The sequence below is a fragment of the Rhododendron vialii genome, chromosome 11a (genome assembly GCF_030253575.1).
Source record: "Rhododendron vialii isolate Sample 1 chromosome 11a, ASM3025357v1".
Lineage (NCBI taxonomy): Eukaryota > Viridiplantae > Streptophyta > Magnoliopsida > Ericales > Ericaceae > Rhododendron > Rhododendron vialii.
In genome coordinates, this window is record NC_080567.1 from 4,560,694 (window position 1) to 4,568,410 (window position 7,717).

General features: G+C 40.4%; 1 long non-coding RNA gene across 1 annotated transcript; it reads left to right on the forward strand.

Moving 5' to 3' along the window:
* Nucleotides 1–4,787: 4,787 nt before the first annotated feature.
* On the forward strand, nt 4,788–7,636 carry LOC131308170 (uncharacterized). Its single transcript, XR_009194357.1, has 3 exons — nt 4,788–6,005; nt 7,020–7,096; nt 7,401–7,636. It is a non-coding gene; the product is annotated as an uncharacterized LOC131308170 (long non-coding RNA).
* The last annotated feature ends 81 nt before the right edge of the window (nt 7,637–7,717 follow it).

A 7,717-nucleotide genomic window follows, 5' to 3' on the forward strand; every position in this document is an offset into this window, starting at 1 on the left:
GGGGTTCTACTGCACCGGGTAGGGTGTTTGCTATGACACGACAGAATATTCAGGCTACTCCGGAAGTGGTGACAGGTACCCTAGTAGTTTCTTGTATTTATGCACAAGTTTTAATTGATTCAGGTTCTACGCATTCTTTTGTGTCAAACGTGTTCAGCATGCGTTTAAATAAACCTTGTGTGCTATTAGATACTGCTTTGGCGATATCTACCCCCATTGGAGAGGTAGTGATAGTTGGGGTGTCATTCCCGAATTGTATGGTGTGTGTTAATGATAGGAAACTAGAGGCGAATTTAATTCCTTTGGTTATGTCTGATTTTGACATTATTCTTGGCATGGATTTCCTATCAACGCATCATGCATCTCTAGATTGTTTTAATAAAGAAGTTGTATTTAGAATACCAGGTGAGGCGGAAATTAAATTCTATGGTGATAAACAGGGTCCTTTGAATGGTATGATTTCTGCATTTAAGGCAGCAAACTTGTTGAGAAAGGGATGTCGGGGTTATCTTGCTTTTGTGGTTAACACTGAAAAGAAACCACTAGAGTTGGCCGATATTCCTATTGTGAATGAATTTTCGGACGTGTTTCCAGACGAGTTACCGGGAATTGTGCCTGATAGGGAAGTGGAGTTTACTATCGAATTGCTACCAGGGACAAATCCTATTTCTATTCCACCTTACAGAATGGCACCAGCTGAATTGCTAGAGTTGAAGATTCAGTTGAAAGATTTGGTGGATAAAGGGTTTGTACAATCGAGTATTTCACCTTGGGGAGCACCGGTTCTTTTCGTGAAAAAGAAGGATGGTACCATGCGTATGTGCATTGATTATAGGCAGTTGAATAAGGTTACAATTCGGAACAAGTATCCTTTGCCCAGAATTGATGATTTGTTCGATCAGTTGCAAGGGGCCGCCGTCTTTTCCAAGATAGATTTGAGATCGGGGTATCATCAGATAAAAGTGAAGGACAGTGATGTGTCCAAAACAGCTTTCCAAACGAGGTATGGCCATTTTGAATTTTTAGTTATGCCTTTTGGGTTAACTAATGCTCCTGCGGTATTTATGGATTTAATGAACAGGGTGTTTAAGCCATATCTGGATTCGTTTGTTATTGTGTTCATTGATGATATCCTAATTTACTCTCGGAATAAGGAGGATCATAAACGGCATTTGAGAACCATATTGCAGACTTTGCGAGAGAAGCAATTGTACGGTAAATTGAGCAAATGTGAATTTTGGCGTGACAGCGTCGTATTTTTGGGTCATGTAATTTCCAGGGATGGTATTTGTGTTGATCCGAAGAAGATAGAGGCAGTGGTGAATTGGGAAAGGCCAACTAATGTTTCTGAGATCCGTAGTTTCCTTGGCTTGGCAGGGTACTACCGAAGGTTCATTCAAGGCTTTTCTGCTATTTCATTACCCATGACAAAATTGACAAGGAAGGACGTAAGATTTATTTGGTCTGAAGAATGTGAAAACAGTTTTCAGGAGTTGAAGACTCGATTGGTAACAACGCCAGTGTTGACTATACCGAAGGGTAATGAGGATTTGGTGATATATAGTGATGCTTCTCATTAGGGTCTTGGCTGTGTTCTGATGCAACGGGGTAAAGTTATTGCGTTTGCGTCGAGACAACTGAAAAATCACGAGCATAACTATCCTACTCATGACTTAGAGTTGGCGGCGGTGGTTTTTGCTTTAAAATTGTGGAGGCATTACTTGTATGGGGTGACTTGTGAAATTTACACAGACCACCAGAGTTTGAAATATTTGTTTACGCAGAAGGATTTGAATTTGAGACAAAGGCGGTGGATGGAGTTAATCAAAGATTATGACTGTTCTATACACTATCATCCGGGGAAAGCCAATGTGGTTGCTAATGCTCTGAGTCGAAAGACAGCTGGGAGATTGGCTTGTGTTCAATGTACACGCGTTGATATCTTTACTGAGTTGGCTATGATGGGAGTAAAGCTGGCTTTAACAAGAACTGATGCTTTGATAGCTCAAATTAGAGTGAGGCCTGTGTTAATTGATCACATTCGGGAGACACAGTATGAGGATCGAAGGTTGAGGGGATTCAGAGATCAGGTGAGAAAGGGGAAACGGAAAGACTTCACGATTCGGGATGATGGAGTATTAATGTACGGGAATCGGTTGTGTGTTCCTAGGAATTTAAACTTAAAGATGGAAATTCTGGAGGAGGCTCATAATTCACCGTATGCAATGCACCCGGGAAGTACAAAAATGTATCGGGATCTTAGAGAACATTATTGGTGGTATGGGATGAAGAAGGAGATAGCTCGGTATGTGGCTTGTTGTTTGGTGTGTCAGCAAGTTAAGGCAGAACATCAACGACCGGCAGGTTTATTGCAAAATCTTCCTATACCGGAGTGGAAATGGGAGCATGTGACAATGGATTTTGTGATAGGTTTGCCGCGTTCTCAGAAGGGGTACGATTCCATTTGGGTGATTGTGGATAGATTGACAAAATCAGCTCATTTTCTGCCAGTTAAGACTACGTACACTACAGATAAATATGCTCAGATTTATGTTGATGAGATTATCAGATTGCATGGGGCGCCTGTGTCTATTATTAGTGATAGAGATCCTAAGTTCTAGATTCTGGGCTAGTTTGCAGCATGCCTTGGGTACTTCTTTGAAATTCAGTACCGCTTTTCACCCTCAAACGGACGGGCAATCTGAACGAACTATTCAGACTTTGGAGGACATGTTGAGGGCATGTGTTCGTGATTTTAAAGGCAGTTGGGATAAATACTTGCCGACAATGGAGTTTGCTTACAATAACAGTTACCATAGCAGCATTGGCATGCCACCGTTCGAAGTGTTATATGGCAGAAAGTGTCGAACTCCTATTTTATTGGGACGATGTGGGAGAAAGGCGTATATTGGGACCGGAATTGGTACAACAAACTGCTGATGGTGTTAAACTCATAAGAGAACGGTTGAAAATTGCGCAAGATCAGCAAAAGAGCTATGCTGATAAAAGGAGGCGAGATTTGGAGTTTCAAGTTGGCGACCGAGTATTTATTCGTGTGTCTCCTTGGAAAGGTGTTGTACGTTTCAAGGGTAAGAAGAAATTGGCTCCAAGGTATATTGGGCCATATGAGGTCATCCGACGAGTAGGAGCAACAGCGTATCGTTTGGCTCTACCAGCGGAGTTGGCACGATTACACGACGTCTTCCATGTTTCAATGTTAAGAAAGTACATGCCAGATCCATCTCATGTCTTGGGTACGGTACCGATGGAACTAAAGGGGAACTTGACCTATGTAGAGGAACCTATTCAGATTTTGGAGCGAGAGGAGCGTGTCTGTAAAGACCCGGTATATTTTTTTTATAAATAATACTAATTATCAAAAGAAAAACAATTATTTTGCTAAAAAAAAAATTATTTATGTCGTCATACAAAATTTTATTCAATAATCGATTGTGCGTGCACGCTTGCTGGTGAGAGTATATTCTTTATTGTGTGCGAATGTGTACCCTGCATCATTTTACCCTAACTCTAACCACTTCCAGCCAACTAAACCCATCTCTATGACCATCACCACCCGAAAAATCCCATGGATAATCACCTCCTCCCATCATCAAGCCATCCATCCATCAAATATCCCTCCATCAAAAATTGCCCCTCCATTTTCGGCACTTCCTTTCCTCCAACCAATGGGAGCCCAACACACCACCTAAACACATTCCTTTAACCACTAAACTAATGCCAAACTCACACATTAAATTACCCATGAGACTTCTTCCTAATGCTTGCTAATCACACCTCTATATTGCTCTCCATTCCCCACCTCCTCCTTTTCGGCAACAGAGAGAGTGAGAAAAAGGAGTATTCAGTCCCCTTTTCTTCTTTGATATTTCGAGAGAAAAAGAGAGTAAGAAGTGAACACTACTTTCTTTTCCAACGCTTCCTACCAACTACAAAGTCCACCATACCTTCTTTATAATTTTTGCAGCTTGGACCATCCAATTTCGGTCCAACACAACCCGAACACCACTACTCCATTTCAGCTCTAAAACGGTATAGAAACCAACTCCAAAAATCAGCCATTGGGTTCTAAGTCACCGCAACCGAGTCACCACCGAACCGCCGTTTCGCTCCGTTTCTTTTTCTTCAAATCACCGCTTATTCTTCGGGAAGAGAGGTAGTTAAAACTTATCTCCCTAAATATATTTGTCTATAGTTGGATAATGTAGAGATTTGAATGTTGTACGTATGTATTTTATTTTCGGAACAAACGGAGTAGAACGAAAAAGGAAAAAGAAAATAAGGAGAAAACCGTGGAGTAATTAGAAAACAAAAGATGAACTGTGTTTGGGGTAAAAGCTAGTTTGTGAATCAGGTAATGTTATTCACTAGTTAATAGATATTTTACTGTACACATATGTTGAATTAACAAAGTGGTCGATTAGTATTTTCCGAAAAAAAAGAAGAAGGGGTTGTTGATCAGTAATCTACTTCCATTTTTTTTCTTTTCAAGTAAAAGAGTGGGGGAGTTGGTATGCTTCTTTTGAATATAGTTAAATGGCTTGAACATCTAGACCTACAGTTAGTCTTGTTCTAGTCTTGTGATTGATATGTCAACGTGGCTATTAATCTTTGTGAAACATAATTTTATTTTGTCTTTTGCTTAATTTCTGTTAACCGTGGACATGCACAATTTCGAAAACTTAGAACGGACTTAGAATCACGGGGTGGTATACGATTAGAGGATCCTATAGACGTTGATAAGTAAAGGATAAAATCGGAAGGTGGTTGAGTTATGATTTTTAGATGGGTGCTAACAGGGGCCCAGTCTTGTGTTAAGATGGGTGCTAACAGGGGCCCAGGTTGTTTAAGAAACGTAACCCTAGGTAGGGCATAGTGGTGATTGGCTGCGAGAACAGATTTGGTTCCTTCCTTGTGTGGTTGCGTCGACTGTAGATCCGAATAAATAATTTGGTAGCTATCAGCGGGACACAATAAGGAGCTGTCTGAATCACACTGGTTTGCCTTACGCTGGAGGTTAAGGGTAGGATGGATCTCAAGGTGAGATCCTAGATTTCACATAAGTTAAAGAATAGTAATTGAAATCAAGCGCCATTAATTATTGCATTGCCTTCCTTATCTTGTTATGTGTAAGTTATGGGTTTCGGGTAGGTTTTGGCTACTAAGCGTCATCGCTTACGGTACTATGTTGCCCTGGTAACTCGAACGCCAGGTACGGAAGACGGAGCGAAAGTGCCGCTCGAGGAGACTAACTTTAACCCTGCTACAGACGGAGGCGAGGAACCCTGGTTGCCGTACGCTTAGATGCTCTGGCAGAAAATTTGGTCTTTAATTTTGAAAGCTTAAATGTTTAAATTTGGAAAGTGTAATAACTTGACTTGTTTGAAAACTTCAAACCTAATTCGATATGGTTGTAATATTATGACGTATGCTTTTGGAACGTTTGACGCAGTAAATCGGATTTATCTTTTGAGAAATTGGTCTTTTGATATTTACTTAACGTTTCCGAAATTCGGGGCGTTACAGTGTCCTTCGTTCAAAAGTAATACCATTGGTGAAGGTTCAATGGCGTAATCATTCGGAAAGGGAAGCTACGTGGGAGACGGAGGAGTCTATGCGAAAGAGTTATCCGCATTTGTTTGAACTTGGTGAGTAATTTCGGGGACGAAATTTCCTAAGAGGGGGAGGGTGTAACATCCTTTTATCTTTGAGGTGCTTAAATGCTAAATTTAATAACTTAAGGGCTGGAGTGCAATTTTTCTTTAAGACTGTGCATGTGTGCCGTGTGTGTGTGCTGATGTGTGTGGGTTTCTTTAAAACAAAGAAAGGAAAAAAAAAAGAAGAAGAAGAAAACCCATCAGGAGGTTTTACGTTAGAGAGAGAGAGAGAGAGAGAGAGAGAGAGAGAGCAATGGTGGAGGGAGAAGAAGGAGAAGAAGGAAGGAAGAGGGAATTAAGGATTAGAACTTGAATTGAAGACCTTCTTTGGTAATTCATGTTTTCCTATACTTAAATCTATGATTTTATTGTTCAATTTCATACTTGGCATATTGCTAGCTCTGAATTGAAGCCTTGAGAGGGTTTTTGAGGTTGGAGTTGAGTTTATTCCTGAAAATTCGTGTATAACATATGAATATGCATAACTGTGTTTTGAGCAGAGTTGAGTCTGTCCTGTTTTTGACGAATTTATTCAAGGTACCTAGAAATCTTCTAAATTCTTGAAAACAATCCTGAATGTTTATCTGTGAGTGTATTGCATCATGTTAAATTTTCAGAAAATAACACAAAGTGGTTTGGCCTACAAAATTCGTGGACTGAACTGGTGTCAGATTCGCGTCTGGGCAGACAGCCCAGACACATGTTGGAAAAACGGGCATAACTTCTTGCTCGGGTATCGGTTTTACGCACCGTTTCTTGATTCCGAAACTAGACTTGTATATCTTTCTGAATCTGTAAAGATTGTGCCTTAGTTTGGTCTGAGAAAAATCAGTTTTGGTTCCGAAGTTAATAGTTTGGTGATTCTGAAATTCTGGGCAGGTTTTGTAGCTGTGTTCTTCATCAATTTTGTCATAGTTGAATATGCTTACTGACTATGGATGCTGTTGAGTCTCAAACATTGATCAATCGGTGATGTTTTGGTGTTGGAATTATTGGAAAAGATTGAGTATGTGATTTTTAATGAGCATTCGATCGCAGACTGTTCTGCCGGGTCTGTAGTTTCTGTTTTAGATGTGTAATTTCAATTGAGCATATCTTAGTCATTCGGAGTCCAATTTGGGCAAATTTTATATCTAGATTGATGTACTAGAAGTATTCTTGCTAGTGGTGGTGGTCTTGTAGTATTCTTTGAAACCTATAGAATGCTATAGTCAGAATTCGATCAATGGTTCTGCTAGAAAGTGTGTGTTTGTGAGATTTTCGGCTTTGAAGTACAAATTGGTGAATTTACTTCTTTGTTTTTGGAATTGAACTTTGAGCTCATATGTGCGGAATATTTGGTAGGTTCGGAGGCGACAACGAGTACCACAGCTCCACGTAGGGAGTGACAGTGTTGGTTTTCTTTTTTGTTGGAGACCGAGGTGAGTGTTCGATTCATAGATGTTCTTCAATTGGATTGAATCTGTGATTTTGGACTGTGACTTCGTGTCGGTGGGCAACAACGGCCAACGGCCGGACTTTGCGTCGTGCCTTTGACTTTGTGTCGATTCAATGGCTTTATGCCAAAATTATGACTTTGTGTCGAGCTAGTGACTTTGTGTCGGATTAAAGACTTCGTGTCGATTATTTGCTTAATGCTTAATTAATGATGAACTTGGATTTATTGTCTATATTGAACAACATCCATGTCTCATATACACTCCTGGAACTCGTTTTGGGTTCCAGTTTTGCTGGTATAGGTCGGTGTCCACTACAGGTCGCGTTTTGCATTTTGTGACTCGCTCGAGAAGTGCGTAGTTGAGGCCTGTGGGAGTCCTTGTCTCCTGGCCCGTAGATGATTTTTGCTTAGTTTAGTTTTGGATATTAGTTGGTTATTTTTTATTTCTTGACAGACTTCCGCTGTAGTTTGTCAATGACAATCATTTTTGAGATGTAAATAAAATGTGGCTGTTAAACTTCAATATTTAGTTATTCTTGGAATTGCTAGTAACTGGTTGTTGTTGGGCTATTGTCGCGTGTCGTATCGGGATAGGCCGCTGAGG